The sequence below is a fragment of the Heloderma suspectum genome, chromosome 4 (genome assembly GCF_057233095.1).
Source record: "Heloderma suspectum isolate Gila_16-S chromosome 4, 16-S_ref, whole genome shotgun sequence".
In the NCBI taxonomy this organism is placed as follows: domain Eukaryota; kingdom Metazoa; phylum Chordata; class Lepidosauria; order Squamata; family Helodermatidae; genus Heloderma; species Heloderma suspectum.
This window is the reverse complement of record NC_139461.1, coordinates 4,413,312-4,434,162: the sequence shown is the minus strand read 5'-3', so window position 1 is coordinate 4,434,162 and position 20,851 is coordinate 4,413,312. Positions and strand designations below refer to the sequence as shown.

Below are 20,851 nucleotides of genomic sequence, written 5' to 3'. Positions count from 1 at the left end.
CAATAGGCCCCCAGCTCCATCCCCAGCTCTGGACTCCCACCCATGGCACTTGCATGCTCATGCGCACAGTTGAGATGATGCTATGTCGGCAACAACTGCAGTGTGTGTGTGGGAACTGCTAGGACTCTTGGTGGAATCTCCTTTTCCATGCTTTCCTGGAAGCAACAACCCCTCCATCACATGTTTCCTACAAATAGGGCGCTCCAGTGTTGAAGCGGGGGGCTGGGGGTCGGGCTGCACTGTTGCTCCCATTCCGAGGCCAACTGCAGAGAGCCTCATGCATGCTGGCAGTCAAATGGCATGGTCTTTGTCAAGCCCCATTGTATGAAGTATTTGGCCCAGATCGGGGGGCATTTTAGGGGGTTGAAAATGGCCCCCCAATATTTTTGTGACCCTTGTGGGTTGGGAGAAATTTCTTAAATGTTTAAAGGATAGATGAATGAGGAGGCAGAAAGTTTCAGCCACGCTTCCTTTTAACTGACAGGCTCACTGGAGTGGTGCAGCTACCCCCGCCAGAGGAGCGAGCGCCTTCTGCACCGAGACCAGCCCCAGGCAGACGGCGAGACATCAGGCCCAGCGGCTGTTCATGGCAGCTTCACCGCAGCTTGAAGTAGCAGCAACACTTCTTCTTTCCTGCCATTCCAAGGAAGGCTGGCTGAAGCTGCAACCCTCTGCTGCTTGCCATGTATCGTGGTAAGCTCCCTGCACTCGAAGCATTTCAGGAATCCCCCACTCCCTGAAAGTGTCCCCAGATGCCCTCCCCATTCACAGGAAACTAATGGCCCCACCCCCCAAAATGGGGGTGGGGTTTTTGGCCCAGCCTGAACCTGAGGTGGGCTTTTTTAACTGACAACAGTTTGGAAAATGAACATCAGCCAAACCATTTCAAATTGGAAGAGGCAGGAGCAACTTAAACATGACAGACATGTTAGGGAAAACATGCTTGGCATTGCAGATCCACAGTTCTCCTATTTCCATATTCTTTTAAAATTAAAAACAGCGAGGTGTCACTTTTCAATCCATTGTCCAAGTCTTCAGAAGAAAAGAGGGCACCATTGTTTATCTTCAGAAGAAAAGAGGGCCACATTATCAGATCCTGAACAGAACTGCATTCTAGGAGGAACTTAAAACGCTGTGCAAAGGGGTAGGCAATCTGGTGCCCTCCAAATGCTTTGGACTACAACTCCCACCAGCCACCAGCCAGCCTGACCAATGGTCAGGGGTGATGAGAGTTGTAGTCCAAATCATCTGGAGGGCACTAAGTTGCCTCTCCTTTGGACATTTGCAGAATTCAGTTGTGAATTCGGTCAATACAATCATAAAAGGTTTCAGCTGGAAACTTCTTTCTGAGTAAAAGGGGAGATGCAACATGCAAGTTTTCATCAGGATATTTCTTCCAGTGCATTCATCTTCCAGCTTCACTCTCTGATGTTTTGTTGTCAGATGCCAAAACTGGGAGATGAGACAAGGAGCAGCCCAAAGTCATAGAGGGTGCTTCCCTTGCACCTCCTCCTGCATTGAAAGAGGTTCAGTGGCCCTGGGCTCACTCAGGAGCAGATGTGTAGAGCTCCACTGTGGGAGGAAGGCTCCCAACTGGCCAAGGATACGCACCTGTACGGGGGAGTTAAACGCACCTCTGTTGGTATGTGTGTATGGCCCCTTCACACAACTGTTGAATGGGTAGCTGGTGGAGGCCATGGCTGGCATGCATGCATGTCAATGGCTGGGCACTAGGCTACACAGCACAAAACCAAGCCCCCCTGGCACATTCTCTGACCCGCCAATTTTCTGGGTTGCAACTTATTTCCTCCTTAGTGGTCTGCTCTCTATTGCGCTTCACACAAAGATGGGTTGCTCCATTTTTTGTAAGCCAAAGAGAGACGGAGTTTGCATGACAGCTTGAGATCGATAGGCTTGAGATCGTCAAGGAACACCTAATTACTGTGAATGAGTTCAAGTCTCCAGGGCCAGATGAATTGCATCCTAGAGTAATAAAGGAACTGGCAGAAGAACTCTCAGAACTGCTGTCTATTCTCTTTGAGATATCACGGAGGACGGGGGAAGTGCCAGATGACTGGAGGAGGGCTAATGTTGTCCCTTTCTTCAAAAAGGGCCAAAAGGAGGAACTTGGGCACTACAGACCAGTCAGTCTGACATCAATCCCTGGGAAAATTCTGGAGCAAATGATAAAGCAATCCATCTGTAAGCACCTTGGAAACAATGCAGTAACTACTTGAAGCCAATGTGGATTTGTCGAGAACAAATCCTGCCAGACGAATCTGATCTCATTTTTTGATCAGGTAACAGACGATACCACCCTAATGGCAGAAAGTGAAGAGGATCTAAAGAGCCTCTTGTTGAGGGTGAAAGAGGAGAGTGCAAAGGCTGGTTTGAAACTCAACATTAAAAAAACGAAGATCATGGCATCTGGCCCCATCACTTCCTGGCATATAGAAGGGGAAGAAATGGAAGCAGTGACAGATTTTACTTTCTTGGGCTCCAAGATCACCGCAGATGGTGACTGTAGCCATGAAATTAAAAGACGCTTGCTCCTTGGGAGGAAAGCTATGGCAAACCTCGACAGCATAGTAAGAAGCAGAGACATCACCTTGCCAACAAAGGTCTGTCTAATCAAAGCTATGGTTTTCCCAGTAGTGATGTATGGCTGTGAGAGCTGGACTATAAGGAAGGCTGAGCGCCGGAGAATTGATGTTTTCGAACTGTGGTGCTGGAGAAGACTCTTACGAGTCCCCTGGACTGCAAGGAGGTCAAATCAGTCAATCCTAAAGGAAATCAACCCTGAGTGCTCATTGGAAGGACAGATACTGAAGCTGAAGCTCAAATATTTTGGCCATCTAATGCAAAGAGAAAACTCTCTGGAAAAGACCCTGATGCTGGGAAAGACTGAAGGCAAAAGGAGAAGGGGACGACAGAGGATGAGATGGCTAGATAGCATCACCGATGCAATGAATATGAACCTGAGCACACTCCGGGAGAGAGCGGAGGACAGGAAGGCCTGGCGTGCTATGGTACATGGGGTCACCAAGAGTCGGACACGACTGAACGACTGAACAACAACAACAACAACCTCCCTTGTGGACTGTGAGAATGCTGTGGACATAATATACCTTGAGTTCAGCAAAGCTTTCGACAAAGAGCCCCATGATATCCTGATGAGCAAACTAGCTCAAAGTGGGCTAGATGAAACAACGATCCGGTGGATCCACAGTTGGCTACAGAATCGGACTCAAAGAGTGCTTCTCAATGGGACCTTCTCAAACTGGGGAGAGGTAACGAGTGGGGTACCGCAGGGCTCAGTCCTGGGCCCAGTGCTCTTCAACATTTTTATTAATGACTTGGAGGAGGAGGTGCAGGGAATGCTGATCAGATTTGCAGATGACACAGAATTGGGCGGGAAAGCTAATACCTTGGAAGACAGAAACAATATTCAAATGGATCTTGATAGACTGGAGCACTGGGCAGAAAACAACAGAATGACATTTAATAGGGATAAATGCCAAGTTCTGCACCTAGGGAAAAGAAACCAAATGCACAGTCACAACATGGGGGAGACTTGGCTCAACAATACTTCAAGCAAGAAGGATCTTGGAATTGTTGTAGATCACAAGCTGAATATGAGCCAACAATGTGATGTGGCTGCCAAAAAGGCAAATGCTATTTGGGGCTATGCATTAATGCTATGCATTAATATGCTAATGCATAGCATATTAATGCTATGCATTAAGAGAAGCATAGCTTCCAAATCACGGGAAGTACTAGTTCTCCTCTACTCAGTACTGGTTAGGCCTCATCTGGAATACCGTGTCTAGTTCTGGGTGCCACACTTTAAGAAGGATGCAGACAAACTGGAGAGGGTTCAGAGGAGGGCAACAAAGATGATCGGGGGACTGGAAACCAAGCCCTATGAGGAGAGACTGAAAGAACTGGACATGTTTAGCCTTGAGAAGAGAAGCCTGAGGGGAGATATGATAGCACTCTTCAAGTACTTGGAAGGTCGTCACATAGAGGAAGGCCAGGATCTCTTCTTGATCATCCCAGAGTACAGGACACGGAATAATGGGCTCAAGTGACAGGAAGCCAGATTCTGGCTGAACATCAGGAAAAACTTCCTGACTGTTAGAGCAATACGGCAATGGAACCAATGACCTGGGGAGGTGGTGGGCTCTCCCACACTGGAGGCGTTCAAGACGAGGCTGGACAGCCACCTTTCAGGGATGCTTTGACTTGGATTCCTGCACTGAGCAAGGGGTTGGACTCAGTGGTCTTCTAGGCCCCTTCCAACCCTACCATTCTATGATTCTATGACATGATAAGCTATAGTGGATTGTGAGCCTTGTTTCTGTCAGCATGGTTTATCATGACATCCGAACCTGGCATGGACAATTCAGCATGGTTTGTTAACCATGTACAAGCCACCCTGAGAACCCATGGTTTGTTGTTGGGCTGTTGAGGGTGGCTTGTTCTCAGGTGACATGTGACTCCAGTAGCATGGCTTGTCAGCAGCTTCTTGGCATGGGCTACAGAGCCTCCTGGCAAGAGAGATGAAAACCCTGGCTGCTCCTCACAATCTCGCTAGTCAGTGATGTCCACCCCTCCTCCCATACAGAAATGACACTTGGGAATGTCCTGAATGTGTTTGCTGCCTTTTTTCAGTGCTTCAGAAATATGCAAATATGTTTGTAAGTTTTTTCTGTTGTTTTTCCTGCCCATCCTTCACAAATGCACAGATTTGTCTGTCCATTATGTGCAGTCTGCAGTAGCACATTCACCTTGCCAATTTTCTCATAAATGTCCTTATAAATTACTTACTCCACTTAAATTACTTACTCCATTGACAGTGACCTTAAAAAGCTTAACTTGACATTTACAAGGCAACGTACTACTACACACTGTACTTAGCGGAGAGGCGAATCTGTACATTTGTGAAAGGACCAGTGGAATTAAAAAAAAATTACGAACATATTTGTGCACTTGAGAAGCACCCAAAAAGAAAAAGAAATAAACACGTGTGAACAAGTTAATTGCGCCAAAAATGGTCGAATTGGGGGAGGGGGATAAACTCCCATTTGTCAATTTAATCCTCTCACTGTAGTGATTCCTTGACCCAGAACTCCGAAAGCAATGGCTGAACAGGACAGAACTGTTGGGGTGGCCGGGTCTAATGACTCCGGAGTATGAGTGTATGTACTTACTGTGAAAATGGGTTGTTTAATTTAATTTAATTTTTCTGTTGTTTGTGAGTGAACAGCATCTGGGACCAGCGCCAGCATTTGCCTGCCCCTCACCGAGCCCACCGGCTTGATTCCTATACAGATCCTGCCCTCGCAGACATTCCCACCCTTTATGCAGGAGCCCAGAGAAAGGCTGGGGGCTCATGTCCCTGAGCTGGTGGATCTTGGCAAGACCCTCCGGGAAGCCCTATGGCTCTTGCCTCAGGTATGCCAGGTACACAGGGGGTGGGAGAGGAGAATTCCAACCAGCATAAGAGGGGAAAACACTCCTCCTCCCCCAGGCCTTTCAGGGTAGGGACCACAGTGTGCATTGCATAACACATCGACATTCACCGTGGAGCACACATGCAGGGGCCAGGGAACTGAGCCATGGCTGATACTGCTCCCCAGAAAGCGTACTTGTGCGAACATGTGCTGGTCGTGTTCATGTGTGACAGGACCACATAACCCATAACAGATGGACATAGTTGTAACTGCCCCAGGCTCACCTCTCCACTTGCCTCTACCAATCAGCTTCTGGCCATGACCCAAAGGTGAAGGTGAAGCACTCCACGTGGCCTGTTTGCGTTGCCCCAGCCCCACTCACAATGTATAGCCATGTGGGTTTGCATCGGCCCATGACCCCGTTGGCTTTGGGATCAACTTCAGGCCTGGAATCACCCACCCAGCCTCCAGTCCAGGTTGAGCCTGATGGTTCCCTCTTGGGACCAAGGGTCCTGCTTACATCCTGAGTCTCTCTGCCCCCTCTCCCGATTAGGGATACCTTGCTCATTTATCCTGGAAGACTCAAAAACTGGCAGCAAGGAGCTCTCGTTGCGCCGGAGGGCAGTCCTGAGCTCCTGGTTCTCCCGCAGCAGCTGCACCAGTTGCTTAAGCTCCTCGTTCTCTGCGACTAGTGCCTCGATCTCCTTCCGCAGTTCATGGTAGCGAGCAACAACGGCCATCCCCAGAAAGTTGTCGTGGAGGGGGGAGACTGTGCTGCCTGCGGGTGCCCCAGAGGAGTGTCATTCAGAGGGCCATGCAAGGGCTGATGCTGCCATGTGCTCCCCTCTCCTTTCCACTGCTGGGCTGGCTGGCTGGCCAGCTGGCCAGGTGAGTGGGTGGGTGGGTGCCAGTGACACAGCTGGCCATTGTGATGCAGGCTGCTTCTGGAACCTTTGGGGCTGTGTGATGTGAGGCTGGAAAGGACAAAGCCACATGGAGACTGGAGCGCAGCAAGGCTGCCCTGGAAGAGGAGCCACCGCCACCCCACCCCCAGCAACAGAGAGGGGCTGCCTTGGCAGCGGGAAATCCCGTGGGGCCTGATGGGGAGGGCACCGCTGGGGCACTATGGGCCGCTCCTGGGCCGCCCTCATTTGCAAGCCCTAAGCAGAAGGGAACGGCCACATGGCCTCGCTCGCTCTGGGGGCGTTCACAACCACTGTGGTGCGAGGAGATTCCACAGCCTCTCTGGCCCTGCCCAGTTGTGGTCATTTTGGCTGCAGTTGTTGTTGGGTTCGTGGTGTATGGCAGCACAGCTGCAGGGAAGTCATGTCCTCCCAGCAACAAAGTGCAATATTTCTTAATTGGGAAAACGTTATCCCCTCTCCCACCCATAAATACACACAGAGCTAGTGTTGCTGTTTGGAGTACTGGTTATACTGGGGCTGTGAGAGTTTCTCAGGCTTCTATTGGCTAATACCCATGTCATCAATGGGCAGTAGGCAGAGAGGATGGTGACCCTCTCCTTTTGCATTGCTCTGTTGGGCTACTCTGGAGGTGCCGGCATAAGTTGGCTGTCTCTCTTGCAGAGGCCCACTTGTCGGGCACACAGGAAAGGGTTTTCACCTGTGTTGTTCCCAAACTCTAGAATGCACTCCCTTTGGAGGTGGGACTGGTCCCCACTCTTGCCGCGTTCAGGAAGTGGGTCAAGACACATCTTTTTTACTTGTTATGGTTTTTAGTATTGTTTAACATTTTACTATGTTAAAGTTTTCATTTGACTATGGTTTTTATTTAGTTAAGTTTCAGAAAGGCAGCATATTATGTTTATATACTACTCAGATTTATACATTGCTTTCCACACAGTTATAAAAGTGGTGAACATACATTGCCATTACTCTCAAAACAACAATACAACATAGCAATAAAACTATACATTAATAAATAAAAGCTAATCGGCAGTAAAACTTCATGCTGTACTGTGCACTACAGACCACAGCTGGCTCAGCTACCCTCCAGGGAAAGCCTGTGTGAAGAGATGGGTCCCACGAAGACGACTGAATGTCAGAAATGTGGGGGCCTGTCTAAAGGCAGCTGCCGTTGTGCTCCAGAGTGTAATAGAAATACAGTAGTAATATAGTGTGTAAACAGGCGCTGTCCACTGTCCCATAACAGCTCTCCTATTCCACCTCTCCTGCTGCTGCTGCTGCTACAGCTGCCAAACCTCCTGCAGCTCTAGCCCAGACCCTGGGCTTTCTCCGGCTGCCTTTAGTTTGCACCACCCAATGCCTAAGGGTTCTCTCTTGCCAAGACAGGCCAGTTACTGCCTATCACCCAAGGCCCCGACTGGCCCTTTCTGAGCTTCAAGAAAGCTGCGTCTGATGAAGTGAGCTGTAGTCCACGAACGCTTGTGCCAGAATAAATGTGTTACGTCTTTAAGGTCCCGCCAGACTCTTCTGTGCTTTTTGCTGCAGTAGACAAACATGGCTGCCCCTCTGGAAAATCTGTGTTGCGGTGTGCCTTGTACTGTGCCGGAGGCCCCCTGCGCTGCCTGCTCTCCCTGGACACCTCATGCAGCACAGAGGCAAAGCAGCTCTCTCAGCAGGCCTGGCCCTTCATGCTCACCACTGATGGCTCACTAAGCTCGCCATCCGCTATTCCAAGCACCTGGTACACATGCACACCTCTCTCCTACTCTCGGGGCGAGATCAGAGACCAGTTGCCAAGGCTGGAGAGCAACTCTTCAACCTGAGCAGAGGGAGGCGGAACTTCTTGTGCTGGCCGGGGAGGAGGGGCTGTGAGGAGGACAACTGTTACTTACAGGGGCTGGATGCTGCTGCAGGACATGCCTCATCTCCTGGGCTGCTCTGCTTGCTTCCTGCTTCTACACTGGTCAGGACAAAGGTATTTTTTAAATTTCACCACCCCAGTCAGCTGGGGCATTCACTGAAATAATCTCATGAGGGTGGGGAAGGCTAAAATGGCAAATGCAGTATTGTTTTGTTGCAGTTTGAAATGCACATATTCCATACATTGGTCCTCTCTCTGTGCCCACTGCAAGACAAACAGCTCCTGCTCATTTAGAAATGTGAATGAGCCCGGCTAGAGAGCTGGGCCATGTTTGCTACACCCCAGCCCTCTCACCATGCTGCTCAGAAGTGATGGGAGGATGCATTCTCAGTAGGGTTGACTGAGTACTAGACTCACCTGTGTGGTGAAGATCCTAATAGACCCAAGAGTCTATTGCTTCACTTAAGGAATAGAGTTATTGGTTGACATACACAACGTGACAGAGATTTGCAAGTGAATAGAGAAATAGGGAAAAGTTTGCTTCTACGTGATGAAAAGGTCTGCAGTGAGATCAGAGATTATGATGCTGTTGCAAACAGGCTCTGCTCATCTGGCATGAATCATAGAATAGTAGGGTTGGAAGAGGCCTGCAAGGCCATCGAGTCCAACCCCCTGCTCAGTGCAGGAATCCAAGTCAGAGCATCCCTGACAGGTGGCTGTCCAGCCTCGTCTTGAACGCCTCCAGTGTGGGAGAGCCCACCACCTCCCTAGGGAATGGATTCCATTGTCCTAGTGCTCTAACAGTCAGGAAGTTGTTCCTGATGTTCAGCCGGAATCTGGCTTCCTGTCACTTGAGCCCATTATTCTGTGTCCTGCACTCTGGGATGATCGAGAAGAGAACCTGACCTTCCTCTCTGGGACAACCTTTCAGGTACTTGAAGAGTTCTATCGTATCTCCTCTCAGTCTTCTCTTCTCAAGGCTAAACATGCCCAGTTCTTTCTGTCTCTCTTCATAGGGCTTTGTTTCCAGTCCCCTGATCATCTTTGTTGCCCTCCTCTGAACACTCTCCAGTTTGTCTGCATCCTTCTTAAAGTGTGGTGCCCAGAACTGGACACAGTACTCCAGATGAGGCCTAACCAGTACTGAGTAGAGGGGAACTAGTACTTCCTGGGATTTGGAAGCTATGCTTCTATTAATGCAGCCCTAAATAGCATTTGCCTTTTTTGCAGCCATATCACATTGTTGGCTCATATTCAGCTTGTGATCAACAACAATTCCAAGATCCTTCTCGCTTGTAGTGTTGTTGAGCCACGTATCCCCCATCTTGTACCTGTGCATTTGGTTTCTTTTTCCTAGGTGCAGAACTTGGCATTTGTCCCTATTAAATGTCATTCTGTTTTTTTCTGCCTAGCACTCCAGCCTGTCAAGATCACTTTGAATTTTGTTTCTGTCTTCCAAGGTGTTAGCTATCCTGCCCAATTTTGTGTCATCTGCAAATCTGATCAGCATCCCCTGCACCTCCTCCTCCAAGTCATTAATACAAATGTTGGAGAGCACTGGGCCCAGGACTGAGCCCTGCGGTACCCCACTCATTACCTCTCCCCAGTTTGAGAAGGTCCCATTGATAAGAACTCCTTGAGTCCGATTCTATAGCCAACTGTGGATCCACCGGATCGTTGTTTCATCTAGCCCACTTTGAGCTAGTTTGCTCATCAGGATATCATGGGGCACTTTGTCGAAAGCTTTGCTGAAGTCGAGGTCTATTATGTCTACAGCATTCCCACAGTCCACAAGGGAGATGACTTGATCAAAAAATGAGATCAGATTCGTCTGGCAGAACTTGTTTTTGACAAATCCATGTTGGCTTTCAGTCATCACTGCATTGTTTTCAAGGTGCTTAAAGATGGATTGCTTTATCATCTGCTCCAGAATTTTCCCTGGGATTGATGTCAGACTGACTGGTCTGTAGTTCCCAGGTTCCTCCTTTTTACCCTTTTTGAAGATAGGGACCACATTCGCCCTCTTCCAGTCATCTGGCACTTCCTCCATCCTCCATGATTTCTCAAAGAGAATAGACAGCGGTTCTGAGAGTTCTTCTGCCAGTTCCTTTATGACTCTAGGATGCAGCTCATCTGGCCCTGGAGATTTGGACTCATTCAAAGTAATTAGGTGCTCTTTGACCATATGCCTATCGATCTCAAGCTGCAATCCTGCTCCTTCAGCCTGTACTTCGCCTTTGCCAGGGGGGTCATAGACCCTCTTTTGGGAGAAGACTGAGCCAAAGTAGGAAAGTTTTAAAAGTTTTTCTGGAATTCTCTTGCTTTCTCCATGATGCAGCGAATGTTGGCGATTTGATCTCTAGTTCCTCTGCCTCTTCTAAACCCAGCTTGTACTTCCGGTAGTTCTCGGTTCACATACTGCTGAAGCCTAGCTTGTAGGATTTTGAGCATCACCTTGCTGGCATGTGAAATGAGCGCAATTGTGCGGTAGTTTGAACACTCTTTGGCGTTGCCCTTCTTTGGAATTGGAATGTAAACTGACCTTTTCCAGTCTTGTGGCCACTGTTGAGTGTTCCAGATTTGTTGGCATATTGAATGCAGAGGTATTCCTTGATCCCAGTATATAATATCAAGCTGCAATCCTGCCCCTTCAGCCTGTACTTCACCTTTGCCAGGGATATCATAGACCCTCTTTTGGGAGAAGATTGAGCCAAAGTAGGAATTGAGCACCTCTGCCTTTTCTTTGTCATCTGTTATCGTTTTGCCATCCTTATTTAATAGCTGAAGAACCATTGCTTTCCTCTGCTTTTTACTATGCACGTAGCTGAAGAAAGCCTTTTTGTTGTTTTTAGCATCCCTTGCTAACCTCAGCTCGTTCTCAGCTTTAGCCTTCCTGACGCCATCCCTGCAATTCTGTGCTACCTGCCTGTACTCTTCCTTTGTTGCTTGACCTTCTTTCCACTTCCTATATGTGTCCTTTTTTGTTTTCAGGTCATCCCTAAGCTTTTTGTGAAGCCACATTGGCTTCTTCTGTTGTCTTCCACCTTTTCTTCTTGTTGGAATTGCTTGTGATTGTGCCTTGAGAATTTCCCTTTTTTAAAAGCTCCCACCCATCTTGGACTCCTTTTCTCGCTAGCATCGCTTGCCATGGGACCGTACTGATCGTTCTGAGTTTATTAAAATCAGCTTTCCTAAAATCCAGGGTACGCGTTTGACTACACTCGTCTTTTGCTTCCCTTAGAACCAAGAACTCAAGTACAACATGGTCGCTCTCCCCCAGAGTTCCTGTAACTGCTACTTTATCCACTAAGATGAAGAGATATGAGAAATGTCAAAACCATGAAAGAGCCGTAAGAAGTAGGGGGAATAACACATGCTGCCCTGCCCCTCGTTGATGGGTCCCATTGAGTTCCAGCCAGCAGAAACTTCATGCCAGGTGTCCTCACCCAGACTAACTCATGGGACATGGTTCTCTCTGGATACAAACTGTATATAGTAAGGACAAGGATGGGCATACTGGGGACAGTGCTGCTGTTCTGCATGTCAAAGAGGGCATACAGGCAAACAAAATGGAAATCTCCAAGAGGGGAGACTCTGCCTGGAGCAGGGGGTTGGACTCGATGGTCTTGGAGGCCCCTTCCAACCCTGCTATTCTAGGATTCTGTGATCCTTCACAGAATCCTTGTCTGTGGGAATCACAGGTCCCCAAAGTAATTTATTAACTGGAAAGATGTCATCCCATGGACCAAAATGGACAGGATGACCTTTCATTATTAGGGATGGCTAAAAATGAAATCAGAGAGGCATCCAAATGGAAAAGCATTGTAGTAACCAGTGTCTTCAATTACCCTCACATAGACTGGATAAATGTATGCTCTGGTCATGAAAAAGAGGTTCAAAGTCCTGTCTCACTAACCATTTAGAGTTTTTTTAGTGTGTCAATAAACATGTAGACGGGGGGGGGGGGATCCAGTGGACATTGTTTACTTGGACTTCCAGAAGGCTTTTGACAAAGTCCCTCACCAAAGATTCCTGAGCAAACTTAGCAGCCATGGAATAAGAGGAGAGGTCCTCTTATGGATCAGTAACTGGTTAATGGTCAGAAAGCACAGATAGGAATAAATGGTACATTTGGATCATTTTAAAAGGGTCTTGGACAAATTCATGGAGGTTAGGGCTACCAATGGCTACTAGTCCTGATAACTATTTGCTACCTCCAGTATCAGAGGCCTATGCACACTTGTTGCTGAGGAACATGGATGGGAAGGCGCTATTATACTCATGCCCTACTTGTGGGTTTCCCACATGGCTGCTATGTGAACAGAATGCTGAACTAGATAGACCTTGGTCTGATTCAGCACAACTCTTATGTTCAGTCATCTGTAGGGCACCAAGTGGGGGAAAGCTCCTCTAAGGGAAAGCCAATATTAAAAATTATTTTGGGAAAAACAGAAAAAAATATAAATTCTTGAAAACATTGGTCCACAAGATCCTATTGGTCCTGAAGACAATAAATTTTAATGAAAAATATATTACACACTTTACATTCCTATGCACTGTTTTTGGGGAGAGGCCAGCTTGAGCCCTGCCTGATCAGTATTTTTCCCATCCTGTAGATGGGTGGACTGCGGCTGATTGTCAGTGGCTGGCCTAAAGCTGCCTACTGAGTTCATAGTAGAGGCAAAATCTGAACCAGCCCCTTCCTGGGCCCCAGCTCCAACCCCTTTAGCCATTATGCTGCACTGGGGGGGGGGGGTCCTTGTCCCTAAGCTCCTGACTGTCTCTCCAGCCCAGGATTACTTCCTGTTCTGTGAGATCCTGCTGCAGCGGCCAATCAGCATGGCAGAGCTGGCGCTGTCCAATGTGCTGACGCGAGAGGAGATGGCTTACGTGCAAGACATGGCCAAGGGCCGCTTTGATCGCATCATGCGAGTGCTAAAGGACCTCCCCCATTCCATGCTGCTCGTCTTCCGCAACATCAACACCGTCCGGGGCATCAACGTGGCCTTGGGGACCCCGGTGGACCGCTACTACATCATGGCCAAAAGGTGGGCAGGGCACCCCGGAGGCTGCAGAACGAGGTCCGGGAAGGGCCTTTCCCTGACCGATGGTGGCAGCGCTGGTCCACCAAGTAGCCGCTCCTGTGGCAGTTAAAGCCTAAGCGCTGCTTGGGAGGGATGCGTGTTGTGGCGCTTTCTGTTGCATGGTGCAGCTCAGCTCGCTCACTCGAGCTACCTGTTCTCTGTAGTACCTGCTCTCTGGGTGATCTAGAGTGAAGTGTGGGAGTCCTGCTCTTTGGAGGAGACTGGAGCTGGCAACTGCCTGCTTCCCTCTAGATCTGGGCTTCTTGTGATGATTCTGATTTGTAACAGGCAGCTGGCAATAGCAAATACCATGTTGCGTGCACTCTCCAGTGGTTTGGGGTGAGGCAGCCTATAAGTTTGGAAGCACCTCCTCCTGGTTTGCAGTCATGGCTGCAGCAAGAACAACACCAAGGAGAAGAGCTTCCCCTCCACTCCCAGACTAAGCCCTGGCTGGCATGGCTCGTAGCAGAGCCCTTGCAACACCGCTTGAAATGTACTTGAGCAACATTAATTTGTGGGAGAGAGCCAGCCTTTGAGGCAGGGGCTTGGGCCATGCTTTGTTGTGCTCTGACCCCCAAAGTCTGAGGAAAAGAGTGTCCTGAGGGAAGTGTTCCTGCGGAAATGGCCTCCCACTCCTAGCACAGCTTCCTCCGCTTGGCTTCTCCTCCTCTCGCACAGAGCAGGAGAGTGGCTCGTGCCAAACCAAAAATGGCTGGTGAGCACCACTATTTGGGCTGCATATTTCTGTCCCGTCCCCACCACATTATCTGGCCAGTAGTGTGGCAAGGTGGTCACTTGGCCACAGTGACCCACCATGCCATGTGTCATGTGATGCCCCATGGCATTCCACAGTGCCTCGCAGCAGGCGGATGCCAAATTGGATGTTGCAGAGGAGTCCGGGGGGTGGTGTCGCTCTCTTCTTCACAGTTTTGGGGGCCAGCATTCCACCTCTAGTTCATTGGCTTGCCACAGCCCTAAAATGGCATCCAGCAGCAGCTACAGCCCATAGATGCCATGAAAACGTTGGGAATATTGCAGCCTCATCTGCAAGTTACAGGAAGGGGCCAGTGCTGCAGTCAGAATCATAGAATCCTAGAATAGTAGGGTTGCAAGGGGCCTCTAAGGCCATCAAGTCCAACCCCCTGCTCAGTGCAGGAATCCAAGTCACAGCATCCCCGACAGATGGCTGTCCAGCCTCCTCTTGAATGCCTCCAGTGTGGGAGAGGCCACCACCTCCCTAGGGAATTGGTTCCATTGTCGTATTGCTCTTACTTAGTTAGTTAGTTACTTAATGCATGGGAATTTAGATCACAGCTAGCCTTACAGTCTCTATAGTTTACAGTGTGGTTTCCTGTGGTTTGCTCCTCCCCCTTCCCCCAATACAGCGAATGCTTCTTTTAAACATATGTTTTGGCCTTGTCCAGTAGTTGCTTCTTTTTGTGGGGAGGTTATAACACATAAAAATTTTGTACTGGAACATCTGTAATATTCACTGATGTACATGCTCTTTTAAATTATTTACCTGCTTCATAGTGTAGCAGCCATATCAGGGGTCAGACTAAGTAGCCTCATGCAGTCTCATGCTTCATGTTCTTGCTGAGCTCTTTCTCCCTTGAATATATTGTTGTAAGCTGATGAGACACAGGAATTCCTTATCTTGTCAAAGGTCATACAATTGTATATCTTATTCTCTGCTGTTCTCTTCTGTTCTCTGCTTATGTGTGTGTCATTGGGACTAGTGTAAGGCAGAAAGGTTTAAGTAAGTGAGTTTAACTTGAAAAAGACAAATAAAGAGACAAGGCTGGTGCATGGAGCAGAAAGTTTTGTATAAAAAGTTTGAAACATGATCTGCAATACAGGCAGATCAGCAAAGAAAAAGAAAGCAAAAGAAAGAGAAAAAAAATTGTCTTCCCCTAATAAATAAAACTGTTATCAAGCACTTTGGGAAGCGAAGTTGTTTACAGGAAGCTGTGCCTGAGAACCAAACACCTCTAGCCTATGCTGAAAATGCTTGCTATTATTGTGCTGCCTCATGGGTAACATGTATGGTATAAAACCCATTTAGCCCAATAGCTCGTGGTTCAGAGAAGCTGTCTGATCCAACCATTAAGTACGCCTGTGTGCTGTAAGTTATCCAATAAAGTCTCCTTGTAAGTACCCCCCCCCCCGCTGGAATCCCAAAACACAAGTGGGGCTAGAACGCCTCACCCAGTATCAAACCCTGCTGTTAAAAGCCGTAAAGGAAGGTATGAAGAAGTCAGTTAATATGACCAAAGTGTCTAAAGTGCTGCAAGGTGCCACCGAGGCCCCAGAGCGTACTTGGAGCGTCTTTCAGATGCCTATCGCCAGTATACCCCCCTCAACCCAGAGGCCCAAGAAGATGTGGATGAAAAAAGAAAAGAAGAAGACCCGGCAGAGGCAGAAGATTCTTAAAAAAGAACCAGTGTGCCCAGTGTGAACAAAATGGACATTAGTGGCATGAATGCCCAAATAAAATAAATCAAATACAAAGGAGAAAACCAAAGGGGCCAGAATGGGCGAAGAGGGAGACAGCTTGAGAGGGGCCGTGACATTGACTTCATGATTGACACTGGAGCGGCATCAAAAGCAAGCAAACGTTAGCCTTAAACAAGAAGTCCAAACACTGAGCAAAGTTCTTCAAGCCCAGCCTCGCTTTGTCTTAGAAAATAAGCCATTCCCATCACAGAAGTTCATCCTTTCCAACCAAGAGTTAAAGTATGAGTTAAAGAGGGAAAAATAACCCTTTGACTCCCAGATGGAGAGGACTGAGAACTGTCATACTTTCCACTCCCACAGCTATGAAAGCAGCTGGAGTTAAACCCTGGATACATTGGACACGAGTCAAGAGAGCGAGAGGGGGAGAGTAGACTGTAAACAGAAATCCTGAAAATCCTTTAAAAATCATTCTGAAAAAGCAGTAAAAAGACTCAGGCTAGACCTTACTGTGGACACACCGGGAGACTGTCCCCCTGCGTACGGTCAGACCTGCAACTGGAGAATTGAAGAAGGGGACTAGACCCTACTGCAGCTTGCCAGGTGAATAGCTGCCCGGCGTACGGTCAGATCCCAAAGAAGATCAAACATGCGTGTTGTAGTGTTAGTAGTGTTGCATTGCGTTTCCTTAATAAGGTGCAAAAAGTGGGGTCTGCCCCTGGAAGGAGAAGTTTGTCCCAGTGATTTGCTGATAATTACTGGCTTCACCTGGCTAACATCACGAGAGTAAAACATTTTTGTTTGCCAAGAGGTATACCTGCAAACAGGCTTATTAGCTCTTGCCTAATACCTGTCTGTAGACATCCTGGGAAAATTCAAAAAGATACCATGTTAAGAGTTTATGGTGTAAGTTTAACTTATTCCCAAAATGCTAATTGGGGCGTGGTTGCAAAGATCCTACCCCCTACAGAGTTCACTCTACGCACCCCCATCGTTGCTGAAACAAATGCTATGTGTGCACGAATGCTTAATTGTCAAAAATTTTCCAGAAAATATAAAGCTATCCCTGGCCCCCTTCCACTGTAATAAAATTCAAAACATATCTTTTAATGATGCCCACATGCTTTTGCCTCATGGATGGGTTTAGACATGTAGTTCCCGCACTTGGTCATTCATTCCTGCCAACTTGTCTAATAACCACCCATGTTGCCTCAGCCGCCAATTGAACTGGTGCCAATTCTTCCCCTGTGGCCCGAGAAAATCCGTCGACGGCAGCCTCAAGCACTCCAACTAACTAAAAATATGGTTATCAGATATGCTATAATTGTAATGAAATTATGCATTTAAGGGGGGAATGTAGCAGCCATATCGTGGGTCAGACTAAGTAGCCTCATGCAGTCTCATGCTTCATGTTCTTGCTGAGCTCTTTCTCCCTTGAATATATTGTTGTAAGCTGACGAGACACAGGAATTCCTTATCTTGTCAAAGGTCATACAATTGTATATCTTGTTCTCTGCTGTTCTCTTCTGTTCTCTGCTTATCATGGCTACCCTATAACCCAGTTCTTGTATTATAAACAATGGTGCTAGGAGAAGAAATGTTGAGGACTGCAACCCCACGCGGGAGGGGGAGGAGGAGCCGTTTCATATGTGTCACAATGTCTATAAAAACAATGTGCTGATGTATTTCGGGGCTTCTGGCTCTTTGGAAATGATTCCAGCCTTAAGCCCGCGTGTTAAATAAAGAATCTCTTTTTCCTTCACTCCGTGGTCTCTCTGACTCTGGGTTCTGCAACATAAATGGGTTCTGCAACAATAGAAATTAACAAATGGCTGGCGTAAATGGATTCTCTGCACCTCTTTGACAGCTAAAAGACTAATATTACAACACTGGAAGGATAAACACTCACCTTCTATAATGCAATGGATTCAGGACCATACAACACTTTCAATATTTGAAAGGCTGGCATATAGAGAGCTTCGGCTATTGGGCAGTATAGAAATGAAATGAAATAAATGAAATAAAATAAAATAAAATAAATATAGACATTCAAATACTTCAAATACTCCTGTTTCCCACCTCCTAGCTGAGCAGAGCAGAGCAGAGCAGAGGAAGCTGCTCTAGCTAGTCTAGGGGCTATAGAAGCAAGCAAGCTCCCAGACAGCGAGCGATCAGAGAGAGCAAACAGGGAGAGCAAACAGGAGTTGGCAAGGCGAGTTCAAGGGGGAAGTCCCTAACTTTTTAAAAAACTTTTAAAAACTTTAAAAAAAAATCTTTTTCTTGTAACACACACTTCCATACCAGTGGGAGTCTGCTGTTAACCTCCAGTGAATAGAGGACAAATCACAGGCTATTCCAGTACAATCAGAAAGCTAGAAACATAAAGGGAATAGAGACTATGGAAGGAAAAGACTCTCCAGTGGTGGTGACCTGCAAGGTGTGTGCAGTGTTTGTTTTCTTGCCTGAGATCAACATGGCCTACACGTGCAACAAGTGCAAGTCGATTATGCTGTTGGAAGAAAAAATAGGGGGACTGGAGTGGCGAGTGTCGACCCTCCAGGGAATAAGAGAACACGAAGAGTTCTTGGACAGAACAGTGGAACTGCAGCAGCAAAATGAAGAACAGAAGCTGGAAGAGCAACAGCAAGCTGAGGCAGAAGAGGAAAATGCTGAGGTGAGGAAAAATGAAGTAGAGGATACTCCTTGGAAAAGGGTGACAGGAGCAGAAGAACTAGAAGCCACTCTACACCAGTGGAAACAGTGGAGCTATGGAACCGTTTCCAGGTAGAATCATAGAATCATAGACTAGTAAGGTTGGAAGGGGCCTATAAGACCATCGAGTCCAATCCCCTGCTCAATGCAGGATTCTAAGCCAAAGCATCCGTGACAGATGGCTGTCTAGATTCATCCTGAATCCAAGATCGTTGTTTCATCTAGCCCACTTTGAGCTAGTTTGCTCATCAGGATATCATGGGGCACTTTGTCGAAAGCTTTGCTGAAGTCGAGGTATATGATGTCTACAGCATTCCCACGGTCTACAAGGGAGGTTACTTGATCAAAAAATGAGATCAGATTCATCTGGCAGGACTTGTTTTTGACAAATCCATGTTGGCTTGGAGTAATCACGGCGTTGTTTTCAAGGTGCTTCCAGATGGATTGCTTTATCATCTGCTCCAGAATTTTCCCAGGGATTGATGTCAGACTGACTGGTCTGTAGTGCCCAGGTTCCTCCTTTTTACCCTTTTTGAAGAAAGGGACAACATGAGCCCTCCTCCAGTCATCTGGCACTTCCCCCGTCCTCCATGATTTCTCAAAGAGACCCTCTTTTGGGAGAAGACTGAGCCAAAGTAGGAATTGAGCACCTCTGCCTTTTCTTTGTCATCTGTTATCGTTTTGCCATCCTTATTTAATAGCTGAACCACCATTTCTTTCCTCTGCCTTTTACTATGCACGTAGCTGAAGAAAGCCTTTTTGTTCTTAGCATCCCTCGCTAACCTCAGCTCGTTCTCAGCTTTAGCCTTCCTGACGCCATCCCTGCAATTCTGTGCTACCTGCCTGTACTCTTCCTTTGTTGCTTGGCCTTCTTTCCACTTCTGATATGTGTCCTTTTTTGTTTTCAGCTCATCCCTAAGCTTTTTGTGAAGCCACATTGGCTTCTTCTGTTGTCTTCCACCTTTTCTTGTTGGAATTGTAATGTAAATGTTCTTTTAAATTATTTACCGGCTTCTTGGAATGTAACATGTGGTCAATGTAAACAGATTTTTTGCACCCTTTTGGTTGCTAAGACTGATAATATGATACCGGAGGGATAAAAGCTCACCACCTATCACGTAATGGACTGAAGACCTAACAACACTAGCAACATTTGAAAGAGCGGTATATAGGTTAACTTGCAGATGGACTTATATATGGATATTTGGTCTGCTTTTAACACTCAACAATGGCCGCAAGACTGGAAAAGGGTCAGTTTACATTCCAATTCCAAAGAAGGGCAACGCCAAAGAGTGTTCAAACTACCGCACAATTGCGCTCATTTCACATGCCAGCAAGGTGATGCTCAAAATCCTACAAGCTAGGCTTCAGCAGAGAATAGCAAGGAGAGACAAGAAGGCCTTCTGAAATGAACAATGCAAAGAAATTGAGGAAAACAACAGAATAGGAAAGACTAGAGATCTCTTCAAGAAAACTGGAGATCTCAAGGGAACGTTTTGTGCAAAGACGGGCATGATAAAGGACAAAGAAGGCAGGGACCTAACAGAAGCAGATGAGATAAAGAAGAGGTGGCAAGAATACACAGAAGAACTATACAGGAAAGATCTGAATGTCCCTGATAGCCATGATAGTGCGGTCACTGAAGTTGAGCCAGACATCCTAGAGAGTGAAGTCAAGTGGGCCTTAGGAAGCATTAGTAACAACAAAGCTAGCGGAGATGACAGTATTCCAGCCGAGCTATTTAAAATCCTAAAAGATGATGCTGTTAAAGTGCTGCATTCAATGTGCCAACAAATCTGGAACACTCAACAGTGGCCACAAGACTGGAAAAGGTCAGTTTACATTCCAATTCCAAAGAAGGGCAACGCCAAAGAGTGTTCAAACTACCGCACCATTGCGCTCATTTCACATGCCAGCAAGGTGATGCTCAAAATCCTACAAGCTAGGCTTCAGCAGTATGCGAACCGAGAACTACCGGAAGTACAAGCTGGGTTTCGAAGAGGCAGAGGAACTAGAGATCAAATCGCCAACATTCGCTGCATCATGGAGAAAGCAAGAGAATTCCAGAAAAACGTCTATTTCTGCTTCATTGACTACGCTAAAGCCTTTGATTGTGTGGATCACAACAAACTGTGGCAAATTCTTAAAGTGATGGGAGTACCAGACCACCTTACCTGTCTCCTGAGAAACCTGTACGAGGGTCAAGAAGCAACAGTAAGAACCAGAGATGGAACAACCGATTGGTTCAAAATTGGGAAAGGAGTACGACAAGGCTGCATATTGTCACCCTGCTTATTTAACTTATATGCAGAGTACATCATGAGAAACGCCGGGTTGGATGAATCACAGGTCGGAATT

The 20,851-nt window shown here is 47.2% G+C and overlaps 1 pseudogene; it reads left to right on the top strand.

The window, feature by feature from the left end:
- The first annotated feature begins 12,977 nt into the window (after nt 1-12,977).
- Nucleotides 12,978-13,397, top strand: LOC146346436 (putative aarF domain-containing protein kinase 5 pseudogene; annotated as a pseudogene).
- The last annotated feature ends 7,454 nt before the right edge of the window (nt 13,398-20,851 follow it).